This window comes from Chiloscyllium plagiosum, unplaced genomic scaffold (genome assembly GCF_037043375.1).
Source record: "Chiloscyllium plagiosum isolate Xiang-an unplaced genomic scaffold, Cpla_swu_hap1 HiC_scaffold_15, whole genome shotgun sequence".
Lineage (NCBI taxonomy): Eukaryota > Metazoa > Chordata > Chondrichthyes > Orectolobiformes > Hemiscylliidae > Chiloscyllium > Chiloscyllium plagiosum.
In genome coordinates, this window is record NW_028270153.1 from 3442934 (window position 1) to 3461211 (window position 18278).

The window sequence follows — 18278 nt, forward strand, 5'->3', positions numbered from 1 at the left end:
TGTTGAGGTGAGTGTTGTGAGGTGAGTGTATTGAGGTGAGTGGATTGAGGTGAGTGTAGTGAGGTTAGTGTTTTGAGGTGAGTGTATATTGAGGTGAGTGTATTGAGGTGAGTGTATTGAGGTGAGTGTAGTGAGGTGTGTGTAGTGAGGTGAGTGTAGTGAGTTGAGTGTAGTGAGGTGGGTGTATTGAGGTGAGTGTATTGAGGTGAGTGTAGTGAGTTGAGTGTAGTGAGGTGAGTGTGTTGAGGTGAGTGTAGTGCGGTGTGTGTAGTGAGGTGAATGTAGTGAGTTGTGTGGAGTGAGGTGAGCGTATTGAGGTGAGTGTAGTGAGGTGAGTGGAGTGAGGTGAGCGTATTGAGGTGAGCGTATTGAGGTGAGTGTAGTGAGGTGAGTGGAGTGAGGTGAGCGTATTGAGGTGAGTGTAGTGAGGTGAGTGTAGTGAGGTGAGTGTATTGAGGTGACTGTAGTGAGGTGAGCATATTGAGGAGAGTGTATTGAGGAGTGTAGTGAGGTGACAGTAGTGAGGTGTGTGTATTGAGGGGAGTGTAGTGAGGTCAGTGTATTGAGGTGAGTGTAGTGAGGTGTGTGTATTGAGGTGAATGTAGTGAGGTGAGTGTAGTGAGTTGAGTGCATTGAGGGGAGTGTAGTGAGGTGTGTGTAGTGAGGTGAGTGTATTGAGGTGAGTGTCGTGAGGTGAGTGCAGTGAGGTGAGTGTATTGAGGTGAGTGTAGTGAGGTGAGTGTATTGAGGTGAGTGTATTGAGGTGATTGTATTGAGGTGAGTGGATTGCGGTGAGTGTATTGAGGTGAGTGTAGTGAGGTGAGTGTGTTGAGGTGAATGTATTGAAGTGAGTGTAGTGAGGTGAGTGTATTGAGGAGAGTGTAGTGAGGTAAGTGTAGTGAGGTGAGTGCATAGAGGTGAGTGTATTGAGGTGAGTGTATTGAGGTGAGTGTGTAGTGAGGTGTGTGTCATGAGGTGAGTGTGTTGAGGTGAGTGTTGTGAGGTGAGTGTATTGAGGTGAGTGTATTGAGGTGAGTGTGTTGAGGTGAGTGTTGTGAGGTGAGTGTAGTGAGGTGAGTGTAGTGAGGTGAGTGTATTGAGGTGAGTGTAGTCAGGTGACTGTATTGAGATGAGTGTAGTGAGGTGTGTGTAGTTAGGTGTGTGTAGTGAGGTGAGTGTATTGAGGTGAGTGTATTGAGGTGAGTGTAGTGAGGTGAGTGCATTGAGGTGAGTGTAGTGAGGTGAGTGTATTGAGGTGAGTGTATTGAGGTGAGTGCAGTGAGGTGAGTGTAGTGAGGTGAGTGTTGTGAGGTGAGTGTAGTGAGGTGAGTGTATTGAGGTGAGTGTAGTGAGGTGTGTGTATTGAGGTGAATGTAGTGAGGTGAGTGTATTGAGGTGAGCGTAGTGAGGGGAGTGTATTGAGGTGAGTGTAGTGAGGTGAGTGCATTGAGGTGAATGTAGTGAGGTGAGTGTATTGAGGTGAGTGTAGTGAGGTGAGTGCATTGAGGTGAATGTAGTGAGGTGAGTGTATTGAGGTGAGTGTAGTGAGGTATGTGTAGTGAGGTGAGTGTGTTGAGGTGAATGTATTGAAGTGAGTGTAGTGAGGTGAGTGTATTGAGGAGAGTGTAGTGAGGTAAGTGTAGTGAGGTGAGTGCATAGAGGTGAGTGTATTGAGGTGAGTGTATTGAGGTGAGTGTGTAGTGAGGTGTGTGTCATGAGGTGAGTGTGTTGAGGTGAGTGTTGTGAGGTGAGTGTATTGAGGTGAGTGTATTGAGGTGAGTGTGTTGAGGTGAGTGTTGTGAGGTGAGTGTATTGAGGTGAGTGTAGTGAGGTGAGTGTATTGAGGTGAGTGTAGTCAGGTGACTGTATTGAGATGAGTGTAGTGAGGTGTGTGTAGTTAGGTGTGTGTAGTGAGGTGAGTGTATTGAGGTGAGTGTATTGAGGTGAGTGTAGTGAGGTGAGTGCATTGAGGTGAGTGTAGTGAGGTGAGTGTATTGAGGTGAGTGTATTGAGGTGAGTGTAGTGAGGTGAGTGTAGTGAGGTGAGTGTTGTGAGGTGAGTGTAGTGAGGTGAGTGTATTGAGGTGAGTGTAGTGAGGTGTGTGTATTGAGGTGAATGTAGTGAGGTGAGTGTATTGAGGTGAGCGTAGTGAGGTGAGTGTATTGAGGTGAGTGTAGTGAGGTGAGTGCATTGAGGTGAATGTAGTGAGGTGAGTGTATTGAGGTGAGTGTAGTGAGGTGAGTGCATTGAGGTGAATGTAGTGAGGTGAGTGTATTGAGGTGAGTGTAGTGAGGTATGTGTAGTGAGTTGAGTGTATTGAGGTGAGTGTAGTGAGGTGAGTGTAGTGAGGTGAGTGTAGTGAGGTGAATGTATTGAGGTGAGTGTAGTGAGGTGAGTGTAGTCAGGTGAGTGTCGTGAGGTGAGTGTAGTGAGGTGAGTGTAGTGAGGTGAGTGTATTGAGGTGAGTGTAGTGAGGTGAGTGCAGTGAGGTGAGTGTATAGTGAGGTGAGTGTATTGAGGTGAGTGTATTGAGGTGAGTGTAGTGAGGTGAGTGTATTGAGGTGAGTGTAGTTAGGTGAGTGCAGTGAGGTGAGTGTATTGAGGTGAATGTAGTGAGGTGAGTGTAGTCAGGTGAGTGTAGTGAGGTGAGTGTAGTGAGGTGAGTGCAGTGAGGTGAATGTAGTGTGGTGAGTGTATTGAGGTGAGTGTAGTGAGGTGAGTGCATTGAGGTGAATGCAGTGAGGTGAGTGTATTGAGGTGAGTGTAGTGAGGTGAGTGTATTGAGGTGAGTGTAGTGAGGTAGGTGTATTGAGGTGAGTGTAGTGAGGTAGGTGTATTGAGGTGAGTGTAGTGAGGTAGGTGTAGTGACGTGAGTGTATTGTGGTGTGTGTATTGAGGTGAGTGTATTGAGGTGAGTGTAGTGAGGTGAGTGTATTGAGGTGAGCGTAGTGAGGTGAGTGTAGTGAGGTGAGTGTAGTGAGGTGAGTGTAGTGAGGTGAGTGTAGTGAGGGGAGTGTATTGAGGTGAGTGTAGTGAGGTGAGTGTAGTGAGGTGAGTGGAGTGAGGTGAGTGTATTGAGGTGAGTGTCGTGAGGTGAGTGTAGTGAGGTGAGTGTATTGAGGTGAGTGCATTGAGGTGAGTTTATTGAGGTGAGTGTATTGAGGTGAGTGTAGTGAGGTGAGTGTAGTGAGGTGAGTGTATTGAGGTGAGTGCATTGAGGTGAGTTTATTGAGGTGAGTGTATTGAGGTGAGTGTCGTGAGGTGAGTGTAGTGAGGTGAGTGTATTGAGGTGAGTGCATTGAGGTGAGTGCATTGAGGTGAGTTTATTGAGGTGAGTGTATAGTGAGGTGAGTGCATTGATTTGTGTGCATTGAGGTGAGTGTATTGAGGTGAGTGTAGTGAGGTGAGTGCATTGATTTGAGTGTATTGAGGTGAGTGTAGTGAGGTCAGTGTATTGAGGTGAGTGTAGTGAGGTGTGTGTATTGAGGTGAGTGTAGTGAGGTGTGTGTATTGAGGTGATTGTAGTGAGGTAGGTGTAGTGAGGTGAGTGCATTGAGATGAGTGTATTGAGGTGAGTGTAGTGAGGTGAGTGTAGTGAGGTGAGTGTAGTGAGGTGAGTGTATTGAGGTGAGTGTCGTGAGGTGAGTGCAGTGAGGTGAGTGTATTGAGGTGAGTGTATTGAGGTGAGTGTATTGAGGTGAGTGGATTGCGGTGAGTGTATTGAGGTGAGTGTAGTGAGGTGAGTGTATTGAGGAGAGTGTAGTGAGGTGAGTGTATTGAGGTGAGTGTATTGAGGTGAATGTAGTGAGGTGAGTGTATTGAGGAGAGTGTAGTGAGGTAAGTGTAGTGAGGTGAGTGCATAGAGGTGAGTGTAGTGAGGTAAGTGTATTGAGGTGAGTGTGTAGTGAGGTGTGTGTCATGAGGTGAGTGTGTTGAGGTGAGTGTTGTGAGGTGAGTGTATTGAGGTGAGTGTATTGAGGTGAGTGTATTGAGGTGACTGTATTGAGATGAGTGTAGTGAGGTGTGTGTATTGAGGTGAGTGTATTGAGGTGTGTGTAGTGAGGTGTGTGTAGTGAGGTGAGTGTAGTGAGGTGTGTGTAGTGAGGTGTGTGCAGTTAGGTGTGTGTAGTGAGGTGAGTGTAGTGAGTTGTGTGTATTTTTGTGAGTGTAATGAGGTGACTGTGGTGAGGAGTGTGTAGTGAGGTTAGTGTTGTGAGGTGAGTGTGTCGAGGTGAGTGTATTGAGGTGAGTGTAGTGAGGTGAGTGTCGTGAGGTGAGTGTGTCGAGGTGAGTGTATTGAGGTGAGTGTAGTGAGGTGAGTGTAGTGAGGTGAGTGTGTCGAGGTGAGTGTATTGAGGTGTGTGTATTGAGGTGAGTGTAGTGACGTGAGTGTCGTGAGGTGAGTGTGTCGAGGTGAGTGTATTGAGGTGAGTGTAGTGAGGTGAGTGTAGTGAGGTGAGTGTATTGAGGTGAATGTATTGAGGTGAGTGTATAGTGAGGTGAGTGTATTGAGGTGAGTGGATTGAGGTGAGTGTAGTGAGGTTAGTGTTTTGAGGTGAGTGTATATTGAGGTGAGTGTATTGAGGTGAGTGTATTGAGGTGAGCGTATTGAGGTGAGTGTAGTGAGGTGAGTGGATTGAGGTGAGCGTATTGAGGTGAGTGTAGTGAGGTGAGTGTAGTGAGGTGAGTGTATTGAGGTGACTGTAGTGAGGTGAGCATATTGAGGAGAGTGTATTGAGGAGTGTAGTGAGGTGACAGTAGTGAGGTGTGTGTATTGAGGTGAGTGTAGTGAGGTCAGTGTATTGAGGTGAGTGTAGTGAGGTCAGTGTATTGAGGTGAGTGTAGTGAGGTGTGTGTATTGAGGTGAATGTAGTGAGGTGAGTGTAGTGAGGTGAATGTAGTGAGGTGAGTGTAGTGAGGTGAGTGCATTGAGGGGAGTGTAGTGAGGTGTGTGTAGTGAGGTGAGTGTAGTGAGGTCAGTGTATTGAGGTGAGTGTAGTGAGGTGTGTGTATTGAGGTGAATGTAGTGAGGTGAGTGTAGTGAGGTGAGTGCATTGAGGGGAGTGTAGTGAGGTGTGTGTAGTGAGGTGAGTGTATTGAGGTGAGTGTCGTGAGGTGAGTGCAGTGAGGTGAGTGTATTGAGGTGAGTGTAGTGAGGTGAGTGTATTGAGGTGAGTGTATTGAGGTGATTGTATTGAGGTGAGTGGATTGCGGTGAGTGTATTGAGGTGAGTGTAGTGAGGTGAGTGTGTTGAGGTGAATGTATTGAAGTGAGTGTAGTGAGGTGAGTGTATTGAGGAGAGTGTAGTGAGGTAAGTGTAGTGAGGTGAGTGCATAGAGGTGAGTGTATTGAGGTGAGTGTATTGAGGTGAGTGTGTAGTGAGGTGTGTGTCATGAGGTGAGTGTGTTGAGGTGAGTGTTGTGAGGTGAGTGTATTGAGGTGAGTGTATTGAGGTGAGTGTGTTGAGGTGAGTGTTGTGAGGTGAGTGTATTGAGGTGAGTGTTGTGAGGTGAGAGTATTGAGGTGAGTGTAGTGAGGTGAGTGTGTTGAGGTGAGTGTTGTGAGGTGAGTGTATTGAGGTGAGTGTAGTGAGGTGAGTGTATTGAGGTGAGTGCATTGAGGTGAGTTTATTGAGGTGAGTGTATTGAGGTGAGTGTAGTGAGGTGAGTGTAGTGAGGTGAGTGTATTGAGGTGAGTGCATTGAGGTGAGTTTATTGAGGTGAGTGTATTGAGGTGAGTGTCGTGAGGTGAGTGTAGTGAGGTGAGTGTATTGAGGTGAGTGCATTGAGGTGAGTGCATTGAGGTGAGTTTATTGAGGTGAGTGTATAGTGAGGTGAGTGCATTGATTTGAGTGTATTGAGGTGAGTGTATTGAGGTGAGTGTAGTGAGGTGAGTGCATTGATTTGAGTGTATTGAGGTGAGTGTAGTGAGGTGTGTGTATTGAGGTGAGTGTAGTGAGGTGAGTGTATTGAGGTGAGTGTATTGAGGTGAGTGTAGTGAGGTCAGTGTATTGAGGTGAGTGTAGTGAGGTGTGTGTATTGAGGTGAGTGTAGTGAGGTGTGTGTATTGAGGTGATTGTAGTGAGGTAGGTGTAGTGAGGTGAGTGCATTGAGATGAGTGTATTGAGGTGAGTGTAGTGAGGTGAGTGTATTGAGGTGAGTGTCGTGAGGTGAGTGCAGTGAGGTGAGTGTATTGAGGTGAGTGTAGTGAGGTGAGTGTATTGAGGTGAGTGGATTGCGGTGAGTGTATTGAGGTGAGTGTAGTGAGGTGAGTGTATTGAGGAGAGTGTAGTGAGGTGAGTGTATTGAGGTGAGTGTATTGAGGTGAATGTAGTGAGGTGAGTGTATTGAGGAGAGTGTAGTGAGGTAAGTGTAGTGAGGTGAGTGCATAGAGGTGAGTGTAGTGAGGTAAGTGTATTGAGGTGAGTGTGTAGTGAGGTGTGTGTCATGAGGTGAGTGTGTTGAGGTGAGTGTTGTGTGGTGAGTGTATTGAGGTGAGTGTATTGAGGTGAGTGTATTGAGGTGACTGTATTGAGATGAGTGTAGTGAGGTGTGTGTATTGAGGTGAGTGTATTGAGGTGTGTGTAGTGAGGTGTGTGTAGTGAGGTGAGTGTATTGAGGTGAGTGCATTGAGGTGTGTGTAGTGAGGTGTGTGTAGTTAGGTGTGTGTAGTGAGGTGAGTGTAGTGAGTTGTGTGTATTTTTGTGAGTGTAATGAGGTGACTGTGGTGAGGAGTGTGTAGTGAGGTTAGTGTTGTGAGTTGTGTGTATTGAGGTGAGTGTAGTGACGTGAGTGTCGTGAGGTGAGTGTATCGAGGTGAGTGTATTGAGGTGAGTGTAGTGAGGTGAGTGTAGTGAGGTGAGTGTACTGAGGTGAATGTATTGAGGTGAGTGTATAGTGAGGTGAGTGTATTGAGGTGAGTGGATTGAGGTGAGTGTAGTGAGGTTAGTGTTTTGAGGTGAGTGTATATTGAGGTGAGTGTATTGAGGTGAGTGTATTGAGGTGAGTGTAGTGAGGTGTGTGTAGTGAGGTGAGTGTAGTGAGTTGAGTGTAGTGAGGTGGGTGTATTGAGGTGAGTGTATTGAGGTGAGTGTAGTGAGTTGAGTGTAGTGAGGTGAGTGTATTGAGGTGAGCGTAGTGAGGTGAGTGTAGTGAGGTGAATGCAGTGAGGTGAGTGTAGTGAGGTGAGTGTAGTGAGGTGAGTGTAGTGAGGTGAGTGTAGTGAGGTGAGTGTACTGAGGTGAATGTATTGAGGTGAGTGTATAGTGAGGTGAGTGTATTGAGGTGAGTGGATTGAGGTGAGTGTAGTGAGGTTAGTGTTTTGAGGTGAGTGTATATTGAGGTGAGTGTATTGAGGTGAGTGTATTGAGGTGAGTGTAGTGAGGTGTGTGTAGTGAGGTGAGTGTAGTGAGTTGAGTGTAGTGAGGTGGGTGTATTGAGGTGAGTGTATTGAGGTGAGTGTAGTGAGTTGAGTGTAGTGAGGTGAGTGTGTTGAGGTGAGTGTAGTGCGGTGTGTGTAGTGAGGTGAGTGTAGTGAGGTGAGTGTAGTGAGGTGAGTGTAGTGAGGTGAGTGTAGTGAGGTGAATGTATTGAGGTGAGTGTAGTGAGGTGAGTGTAGTCAGGTGAGTGTCGTGAGGTGAGTGTAGTGAGGTGAGTGTAGTGAGGTGAGTGTATTGAGGTGAGTGTAGTGAGGTATGTGTAGTGAGGTGAGTGTAGTCAGGTGAGTGTCGTGAGGTGAGTGTAGTGAGGTGAGTGTAGTGAGGTGAGTGTATTGAGGTGAGTGTAGTGAGGTGAGTGCAGTGAGGTGAGTGTATAGTGAGGTGAGTGTATTGAGGTGAGTGTATTGAGGTGAGTGTAGTGAGGTGAGTGTAGTTAGGTGAGTGCAGTGAGGTGAGTGTATTGAGGTGAATGTAGTGAGGTGAGTGTAGTCAGGTGAGTGTAGTGAGGTGAGTGTAGTGAGGTGAGTGCAGTGAGGTGAATGTAGTGTGGTTAGTGTATTGAGGTGAGTGTAGTGAGGTGAGTGCATTGAGGTGAATGTAGTGAGGTGAGTGTATTGAGGTGAGTGTAGTGAGGTGAGTGTATTGAGGTTAGTGTAGTGAGGTAGGTGTATTGAGGTGAGTGTAGTGAGGTAGGTGTATTGAGGTGAGTGTAGTGAGGTAGGTGTAGTGACGTGAGTGTATTGTGGTGTGTGTATTGAGGTGAGTGTATTGAGGTGAGTGTAGTGAGGTGAGTGTATTGAGGTGAGCGTAGTGAGGTGAGTGTAGTGAGGTGAGTGCAGTGAGGTGAGTGTAGTGAGGTGAGTGTAGTGAGGTGAGTGTAGTGAGGTGAGTGTAGTGAGGGGAGTGTATTGAGGTGAGTGTAGTGAGGTGAGTGTAGTGAGGTGAGTGGAGTGAGGTGAGTGTATTGAGGTGAGTGTCGTGAGGTGAGTGTAGTGAGGTGAGTGTATTGAGGTGAGTGCATTGAGGTGAGTTTATTGAGGTGAGTGTATTGAGGTGAGTGTAGTGAGGTGAGTGTAGTGAGGTGAGTGTATTGAGGTGAGTGCATTGAGGTGAGTTTATTGAGGTGAGTGTATTGAGGTGAGTGTCGTGAGGTGAGTGTAGTGAGGTGAGTGTATTGAGGTGAGTGCATTGAGGTGAGTGCATTGAGGTGAGTTTATTGAGGAGAGTGTAGTGAGGTGAGTGTATTGAGGTGAGTGTATTGAGGTGAATGTAGTGAGGTGAGTGTATTGAGGAGAGTGTAGTGAGGTAAGTGTAGTGAGGTGAGTGCATAGAGGTGAGTGTAGTGAGGTAAGTGTATTGAGGTGAGTGTGTAGTGAGGTGTGTGTCATGAGGTGAGTGTGTTGAGGTGAGTGTTGTGAGGTGAGTGTATTGAGGTGAGTGTATTGAGGTGAGTGTATTGAGGTGACTGTATTGAGATGAGTGTAGTGAGGTGTGTGTATTGAGGTGAGTGTATTGAGGTGTGTGTAGTGAGGTGTGTGTAGTGAGGTGAGTGTAGTGAGGTGTGTGTAGTGAGGTGTGTGTAGTTAGGTGTGTGTAGTGAGGTGAGTGTAGTGAGTTGTGTGTATTTTTGTGAGTGTAATGAGGTGACTGTGGTGAGGAGTGTGTAGTGAGGTTAGTGTTGTGAGTTGTGTGTATTGAGGTGAGTGTAGTGACGTGAGTGTCGTGAGGTGAGTGTATCGAGGTGAGTGTATTGAGGTGAGTGTAGTGAGGTGAGTGTAGTGAGGTGAGTGTATTGAGGTGAATGTATTGAGGTGAGTGTATAGTGAGGTGAGTGTATTGAGGTGAGTGGATTGAGGTGAGTGTAGTGAGGTTAGTGTTTTGAGGTGAGTGTATATTGAGGTGAGTGTATTGAGGTGAGTGTATTGAGGTGAGTGTAGTGAGGTGTGTGTAGTGAGGTGAGTGCAGTGAGGTGAGTGTAGTGAGTTGAGTGTAGTGAGGTGGGTGTATTGAGGTGAGTGTATTGAGGTGAGTGTAGTGAGTTGAGTGTAGTGAGGTGAGTGTGTTGAGGTGAGTGTAGTGCGGTGTGTGTAGTGAGGTGAGTGTAGTGAGTTGTGTGGAGTGAGGTGAGCGTATTGAGGTGAGTGTAGTGAGGTGAGTGGAGTGAGGTGAGCGTATTGAGGTGAGCGTATTGAGGTGAGTGTAGTGAGGTGAGTGGAGTGAGGTGAGCGTATTGAGGTGAGTGTAGTGAGGTGAGTGTAGTGAGGTGAGTGTATTGAGGTGACTGTAGTGAGGTGAGCATATTGAGGAGAGTGTATTGAGGAGTGTAGTGAGGTGACAGTAGTGAGGTGTGTGTATTGAGGTGAGTGTAGTGAGGTCAGTGTATTGAGGTGAGTGTAGTGAGGTGTGTGTATTGAGGTGAATGTAGTGAGGTGAGTGTAGTGAGGTGAGTGCATTGAGGGGAGTGTAGTGAGGTGTGTGTAGTGAGGTGAGTGTATTGAGGTGAGTGTCGTGAGGTGAGTGCAGTGAGGTGAGTGTATTGAGGTGAGTGTAGTGAGGTGAATGTATTGAGGTGAGTGTATTGAGGTGATTGTATTGAGGTGAGTGGATTGCGGTGAGTGTATTGAGGTGAGTGTAGTGAGGTGAGTGTGTTGAGGTGAATGTATTGAAGTGAGTGTAGTGAGGTGAGTGTATTGAGGAGAGTGTAGTGAGGTAAGTGTAGTGAGGTGAGTGCATAGAGGTGAGTGTAGTGAGGTAAGTGTATTGAGGTGAGTGTGTAGTGAGGTGTGTGTCATGAGGTGAGTGTGTTGAGGTGAGTGTTGTGAGGTGAGTGTATTGAGGTGAGTGTATTGAGGTGAGTGTGTTGAGGTGAGTGTTGTGAGGTGAGTGTATTGAGGTGAGTGTAGTGAGGTGAGTGTAGTCAGGTGACTGTATTGAGATGAGTGTAGTGAGGTGTGTGTAGTGAGGTGTGTGTAGTTAGGTGTGTGTAGTGAGGTGAGTGTAGTGAGTTGTGTGTATTTTTGTGAGTGTAATGAGGTGACTGTGGTGAGGAGTGTGTAGTGAGGTGAGTGTTGTGAGGTGAGTGTAGTGAGTTGTGTGTATTTTTGTGAGTGTAATGAGGTGACTGTGGTGAGGAGTGTGTAGTGAGGTGAGTGTAGTGAGGTGAGCGTAGTAAGGTGAGTGTAGTTAGGTGAGTGCAGTGAGGTGAGTGTAGTGAGGTGAGTGTATTGAGGTGAATGTATTGAGGTGAGTGTATAGTGAGGTGAGTGTATTGAGGTGAGTGTAGTGACGTGAGTGTCGTGAGGTGAGTGTATCGAGGTGAGTGTATTGAGGTGAGTGTAGTGAGGTGAGTGTAGTGAGGTGAGTGTATTGAGGTGAATGTATTGAGGTGAGAGTATAGTGAGGTGAGTGTATTGAGGTGAGTGTAGTGAGGTGAGTGTATTGAGGTGAGTGTATAGTGAGGTGAGTGTATTGAGGTGAGTGGATTGAGGTGAGTGTAGTGAGGTTAGTGTTTTGAGGTGAGTGTATATTGAGGTGAGTGTATTGAGGTGAGTGTATTGAGGTGAGTGTAGTGAGGTGTGTGTAGTGAGGTGAGTGTAGTGAGTTGAGTGTAGTGAGGTGGGTGTATTGAGGTATGTGTATTGAGGTGAGTGTAGTGAGTTGAGTGTAGTGAGGTGAGTGTGTTGAGGTGAGTGTAGTGCGGTGTGTGTAGTGAGGTGAGTGTAGTGAGTTGTGTGGAGTGAGGTGAGTGTAGTGAGGTGAGTGTATTGTGGCGAATGTAGTGAGGTGAGTGTCGTGAGGTGAGTGCAGTGAGGTGAGTGTAGTGAGGTGAGTGCAGTGAGGTGTGTGTAGTGAGGTGAGCGTAGTGAGGTGAGTGTAGTGAGGTGAGTGTATTGAGGTGAGTGTATTGAGGTGAGTGTAGTGAGGTGTGTGTAGTGAGGTGAGTGTAGTGAGGTGAGTGTATTGAGGTGAGTGTAGTGAGGTGAGTGTATTGTGGCGAGTGTAGTGAGGTGAGTGTCGTGAGGTGAGTGCAGTGAGGTGAGTGTAGTGAGGTGAGTGCAGTGAGGTGAGTGTAGTGAGGTGAGCGTAGTGAGGTGAGTGTAGTGAGGTGTGTGTATTGAGGTGAATGTAGTGAGGTGAGTGTATTGAAGTGTGTGTAGTGAGGTGAGTGTATTGAGATGAGTGTATTGAGCTGTGTGTATTGAGGTGAGTGTAGTGAGGTAGGTGTATTGAGGTGAGTGTAGTGAGGTGAGTGTAGTGAGATGAGTGTATTGAGGTGTGTGCATTGAGGTGAGTGTAGTGAGGTGTGTGTATTGAGGTGAGTGTAGTGAGGTGAGTGTAGTGAGATGTGTGTATTGAGGTGTGTGCATTGAGGTGAGTGTAGTGAGGTGTGTGTATTGAGGTGAGTGTAGTGAGGTGAGTGTATTGAGGTGAATGTAGTGAGGTAGGTGTAGTGAGGTGTGTGTAGTGAGGTGAGTGTATTGTGGTGTGTGTATTGAGGTGAGTGTAGTGAGGTGAGTGTATTGAGGTGAGTGTAGTGAGGTGAGTGTAGTGAGTTGTGTGCATTGAGGTGAATGTAGTGAGGTGAGTGTAGTGAGGTGAGTGTATTGAGGTTAGTGTAGTGAGGTAGGTGTAGTGAGGTGTGTGTAGTGAGGTGAGTGTATTGTGGTGTGTGTATTGAGGTGAGTGTAGTGAGGTTTGTGTATTTAGGTGAGTGTAGTGAGGTGAGTGTAGTGAGGTGAGTGTATTGTGGTGTGTGTATTGAGGTGAGTGTATTGAGATGAGTGTATTGAGGTGAGTGTAGTGAGGTGAGTGTAGTGAGATGAGTGTATTGAGGTGTGTGCATTGAGGTGAGTGTAGTGAGGTGTGTGTATTGAGGTGAGTGTAGTGAGGTGAGTGTATTGAGGTGAATGTAGTGAGGTAGGTGTAGTGAGGTGTGTGTATTGAGGTGAGTGTAGTGAGGTGTGTGTATTGAGGTGAGTGTAGTGAGGTGAGTGTATTGAGGTGAATGTAGTGAGGTGTGTGTATTGAGGTGAGTGTAATGAGGTGAGTGTATTGAGCTAAGTGGATTGAGGTGTGTGTATTCAGGTGAGTGTAGTGAGGTGAGTGTAGTGAGGTGAGTGTATTGAGGTGAATGTAGTGAGGTGAGTGTATTGAGGTGAATGTAGTGAGGTAGGTGTAGTGAGGTGAGTGTAGTGAGGGGTGTGTAGTGAGGTGAGTGTAGTGAGGTGAGTGTAGTGAGTTGTGTGCATTGAGGTGAATGTAGTGAGGTGAGTGTAGTGAGGTGAGTGTATTGAGGTTAGTGTAGTGAGGTGAGTGTAGTGAGGTGAGTGTATTGAGGTTAGTGTAGTGAGGTAGGTGTAGTGAGGTGTGTGTAGTGAGGTGAGTGTATTGTGGTGTGTGCATTGAGGTGAGTGTAGTGAGGTGTGTGTATTGAGGTGAGTGTAGTGAGTTGAGTGTAGTGAAATGAGTGTATTGAGGTGTGTGTATTGAGGTGAGTGTAGTGAGGTGAGTGTAGTGAGGTGTGTGTATTGTGGTGTGTGCATTGAGGTGAGTGTAGTGAGGTGTGTGTATTGAGGTGAGTGTAGTGAGTTGAGTGTAGTGAAATGAGTGTATTGAGGTGTGTGTATTGAGGTGAGTGTAGTGAGGTGAGTGTAGTGAGGTGAGTGTATTGAGGTGAATGTAGTGAGGTAGGTGTAGTGAGGTGAGTGTAGTGAGGTGTGTGTAGTGAGGTAAGTGTAGTGAGGTGAGTGTAGTGAGTTGTGTGCATTGAGGTGAATGTAGTGAGGTGAGTGTAGTGAGGTGAGTGGATTGAGGTTAGTGTAGTGAGGTGAGTGTATTGTGGTGTGTGTATTGAGGTGAGTGTAGTGAGGTTTGTGTATTTAGGTGAGTGTAGTGAGGTGAGTGTAGTGAGGTGAGTGTATTCTGGTGTGTGTATTGAGATGAATGTAGTGAGGCGTGTGTAGTGAGGTGAGTGTAGTGAGGTGTGTGTAGTGAGGTGAGTGTATTATGGTGTGTGTATTGAGGTGAGTGTAGTGAGGTGAGTGTAGTGAGGTGAGTGTATTCTGGTGTGTGTATTGAGGTGAATGTAGTGAGGCGTGTGTAGTGAGGTGAGTGTAGTGAGGTGTGTGTAGTGAGGTGGGTGTATTATGGTGTGTGTATTGAGGTGAGTGTAGTGAGGTGAGTGTAGTGAGGTGTGTGTAGTGAGGTGGGTGTATTATGGTGTGTGTATTGAGGTGAGTGTAGTGAGGTGTGTGTAGTGAGGTGTGTGTAGTGAGGTGGGTGTATTATGGTGTGTGTATTGAGGTGAGTGTAGTGAGGTGTGTGTAGTGAGGTGAGTGTAGTGAGGTGTGTGTATTATGGTGTGTGTATTGAGGTGAGTGTAGTGAGGTGTGTGTAGTGAGGTGTGTGTAGTGAGGTGGGTGTATTATGGTGTGTGTATTGAGGTGAGTGTAGTGAGGTGTGTGTAGTGAGGTGTGTGTAGTGAGGTGGGTGTATTATGGTGTGTGTATTGAGGTGAGTGTAGTGAGGTGTGTGTAGTGAGGTGTGTGTAGTGAGGTGGGTGTATTATGGTGTGTGTATTGAGGTGAATGTAGTGAGGCGTGTGTAGTGAGGTGAGTGTAGTGAGGTGTGTGTAGTGAGGTGGGTGTATTATGGTGTGTGTATTGAGGTGAGTGTAGTGAGGTGAGTGTAGTGAGGTGTGTGTAGTGAGGTGTGTGTAGTGAGGTGGGTGTATTATGGTGTGTGTATTGAGGTGAGTGTAGTGAGGTGTGTGTAGTGAGGTGTGTGTAGTGAGGTGGGTGTATTATGGTGTGTGTATTGAGGTGAATGTAGTGAGGCGTGTGTAGTGAGGTGGGTGTATTATGGTGTGTGTATTGAGGTGAGTGTAGTGAGGTGTGTGTAGTGAGGTGGGTGTATTATGGTGTGTGTATTGAGGTGAGTGTAGTGAGGTGAGTGTAGTGAGGTGTGTGTAGTGAGGTGGGTGTATTATGGTGTGTGTATTGAGGTGAGTGTAGTGAGGTGTGTGTAGTGAGGTGAGTGTAGTGAGGTGTGTGTAGTGAGGTGTGTGTAGTGAGGTGGGTGTATTATGGTGTGTGTATTGAGGTGAGTGTAGTGAGGTGTGTGTAGTGAGGTGGGTGTATTATGGTGTGTGTATTGAGGTGAGTGTAGTGAGGTGTGTGTAGTGAGGTGGGTGTATTATGGTGTGTGTATTGAGGTGAGTGTAGTGAGGTGAGTGTAGTGAGGTGTGTGTAGTGAGGTGGGTGTATTATGGTGTGTGTATTGAGGTGAGTGTAGTGAGGTGTGTGTAGTGAGGTGAGTGTAGTGAGGTGAATGTAGTGAGGTGAGTGTAGTGAGGTGAGTGTATTGAGGTTAGTGTAGTGAGGTAGGTGTAGTGAGGTGTGTGTAGTGAGGTGAGTGTATTGTGGTGTGTGTATTGAGGTGAGTGTAGTGAGGTGAGTGTAGTGAGGTTTGTGTATTTAGGTGAGTGTAGTGAGGTGTGTGTATTGAGGTGAGTGTAGTGAGTTGAGTGTAGTGAGGTGAGTGTATTGAGGTGAATGTAGTGAGGTAGGTGTAGTGAGGTGAGTGTAGTGAGGTGAGTGTAGTGAGGTGAGTGTATTCTGGTGTGTGTATTGAGGTGAGTGTAGTGAGGTGAGTGTAGTGAGGTGAGTGTATTCTGGTGTGTGTATTGAGGTGAATGTAGTGAGGCGTGTGTAGTGAGGTGAGTGTAGTGAGGTGTGTGTAGTGAGGTGAGTGTAGTGAGGTGAGTGTATTCTGGTGTGTGTATTGAGGTGAATGTAGTGAGGTGTGTGTAGTGAGGTGAGTGTATTGAGGTGAGTGTAGTGAGTTGAGTGTAGTGAGGTGAGTGTATTGAGGTGAATGTAGTGAGGTAGGTGTAGTGAGGTGAGTGTAGTGAGGTGAGTGTAGTGAGGTGAGTGTATTCTGGTGTGTGTATTGAGGTGAGTGTAGTGAGGTGAGTGTAGTGAGGTGAGTGTATTCTGGTGTGTGTATTGAGGTGAATGTAGTGAGGCGTGTGTAGTGAGGTGAGTGTAGTGAGGTGTGTGTAGTGAGGTGAGTGTATTCTGGTGTGTGTATTGAGGTGAGTGTAGTGAGGTGTGTGTAGTGAGGTGTGTGTAGTGAGGTGGGTGTATTATGGTGTGTGTATTGAGGTGAATGTAGTGAGGCGTGTGTAGTGAGGTGAGTGTAGTGAGGTGAGTGTAGTGAGGTGTGTGTAGTGAGGTGGGTGTATTATGGTGTGTGTATTGAGGTGAGTGTAGTGAGGTGAGTGTAGTGAGGTGTGTGTAGTGAGGTGTGTGTAGTGAGGTGGGTGTATTATGGTGTGTGTATTGAGGTGAGTGTAGTGAGGTGTGTGTAGTGAGGTGTGTGTAGTGAGGTGGGTGTATTATGGTGTGTGTATTGAGGTGAATGTAGTGAGGCGTGTGTAGTGAGGTGGGTGTATTATGGTGTGTGTATTGAGGTGAGTGTAGTGAGGTGTGTGTAGTGAGGTGGGTGTATTATGGTGTGTGTATTGAGGTGAGTGTAGTGAGGTGAGTGTAGTGAGGTGTGTGTAGTGAGGTGGGTGTATTATGGTGTGTGTATTGAGGTGAGTGTAGTGAGGTGTGTGTAGTGAGGTGAGTGTAGTGAGGTGTGTGTAGTGAGGTGTGTGTAGTGAGGTGGGTGTATTATGGTGTGTGTATTGAGGTGAGTGTAGTGAGGTGTGTGTAGTGAGGTGGGTGTATTATGGTGTGTGTATTGAGGTGAGTGTAGTGAGGTGTGTGTAGTGAGGTGGGTGTATTATGGTGTGTGTATTGAGGTGAGTGTAGTGAGGTGTGTGTAGTGAGGTGAGTGTAGTGAGGTGAATGTAGTGAGGTGAGTGTAGTGAGGTGAGTGTATTGAGGTTAGTGTAGTGAGGTAGGTGTAGTGAGGTGTGTGTAGTGAGGTGAGTGTATTGAGGTTAGTGTAGTAAGGTAGGTGTATTGAGGTGAGTGTAGTGAGGTGAGTGTAGTGAGGTTTGTGTATTTAGGTGAGTGTAGTGAGGTAGGTGTAGTGAGGTGAGTGTATTCTGGTGTGTGTATTGAGGTGAATGTAGTGAGGCGTGTGTAGTGAGGTGAGTGTAGTGAGGTGTGTGTAGTGAGGTGAGTGTATTCTGGTGTGTGTATTGAGGTGAATGTAGTGAGGCGTGTGTAGTGAGGTGAGTGTAGTGAGGTGAGTGTATTCTGGTGTGTGTATTGAGGTGAATGTAGTGAGGCGTGTGTAGTGAGGTGAGTGTATTGAGGTGAGTGTAGTGAGTTGAGTGTAGTGAGGTGAGTGTATTGAGGTGAATGTAGTGAGGTAGGTGTAGTGAGGTGAGTGTAGTGAGGTGAGTGTAGTGAGGTGAGTGTATTCTGGTGTGTGTATTGAGGTGAGTGTAGTGAGGTGAGTGTATTCTGGTGTGTGTATTGAGGTGAATGTAGTGAGGCGTGTGTAGTGAGGTGAGTGTAGTGAGGTGTGTGTAGTGAGGTGAGTGTATTCTGGTGTGTGTATTGAGGTGAATGTAGTGAGGCGTGTGTAGTGAGGTGAGTGTATTGAGGTGAGTGTAGTGAGGTGAGTGTAGTGAGGTGAGTGTAGCGAGGTGAGTGTCGTGAGGTGAGTGGGCGGCACGGTGGCGCGGTGGTTAGCACTGCTGCCTCACAGCGCCAGAGACCCGGGTTCAATTCCCACCTCAGGCGACTGACTGTGTGGAGTTTGCACGTTCTCCCCGTGTCTGTGTGGGTTTGCTCCGGTTTCCTCCCACAGTCCAAAGATGTGCAGGTCAGGTGAATTGGCCATGCTAAATTGCCCGTAGTGTTAGGTTAAAGGGATAAATGTAGGGGTATGGGTGGGTTGCGCTTCGGCGGGTCGGTGTGGACTTGTTGGGCCGAAGGGCCTGTTTCCAAACTGTAATATAATCTAATCTAGTGAGTGTAGTGAGGTGAGAGTATAGTGAGGTGTGTGTAGTGAGGTGAGTGTATTGAGGTGACAGTATAGTGAGGTGTGTGTAGTGAGGTGAGTGTATTGAGGTGACAGTATAGTGAGGTGTGTGTAGTGAGGTGTGTGTATTGAGGTGAGTGTATTGAGGTGAGTGTATTGAGGTGAGAGTATAGTGAGGTGTGTGTAGTCAGGTGTATTGAGGTGTAAACCCTGACTGTGCAGTTGGGAGAGTGAGTTTCTGGGACCGGCGCCACGTGTCTGTCATTGAAGTGGTCTGAGTGAGTGAGTGAATGAGTGAGGGAGTGGCTGAGTGAGTGAGTGAGTGAGGGAGTGTGAGTGAGTGAGGGTGGGAGGTAGAGAGCCTGGGCCTGTGGTGATCCTCGTGGTAAATGTCCAGGCCAGGGGCAAGGCGTTGGCTCAGCAAAGTGGAAGAAAAATGAGAGGGAAAATGGCAATTGGCCTTCATTTGAAATAAATTTTGGAAATAGTTTTAAAACTCCACTGAAATAATCGTCCTCGCCATAATGAATGTATCCGGATTCCAGAATGTTGGTGTGAAAATTATCCTTTTTGACTAATTGACTGATTCAATTGGATTTTCCTGGCAATTTTTTGCTCCAAATTGCCAGCATTTGAATCAGACGGCTAACAGCAACCCAGTCTCGCCGAGGTTTCCTTCAGTCTCACAGCTACTAATTGTATTCAACCTTTGTCTTCTCTTTTTTTCAGAACGCAAGCCATTGCCATGACAACCTCACATCTGTAGACTCTAGAAGCTAATTGGTTTGGAGGGATGGCAGGATGAGTGTGATCACAGAAACAATATGGAGTGAAGATAATATTGCTGAACCCTGGGCAGTAATTTCACAGCCAATATTACATTCAGCAAGATTTT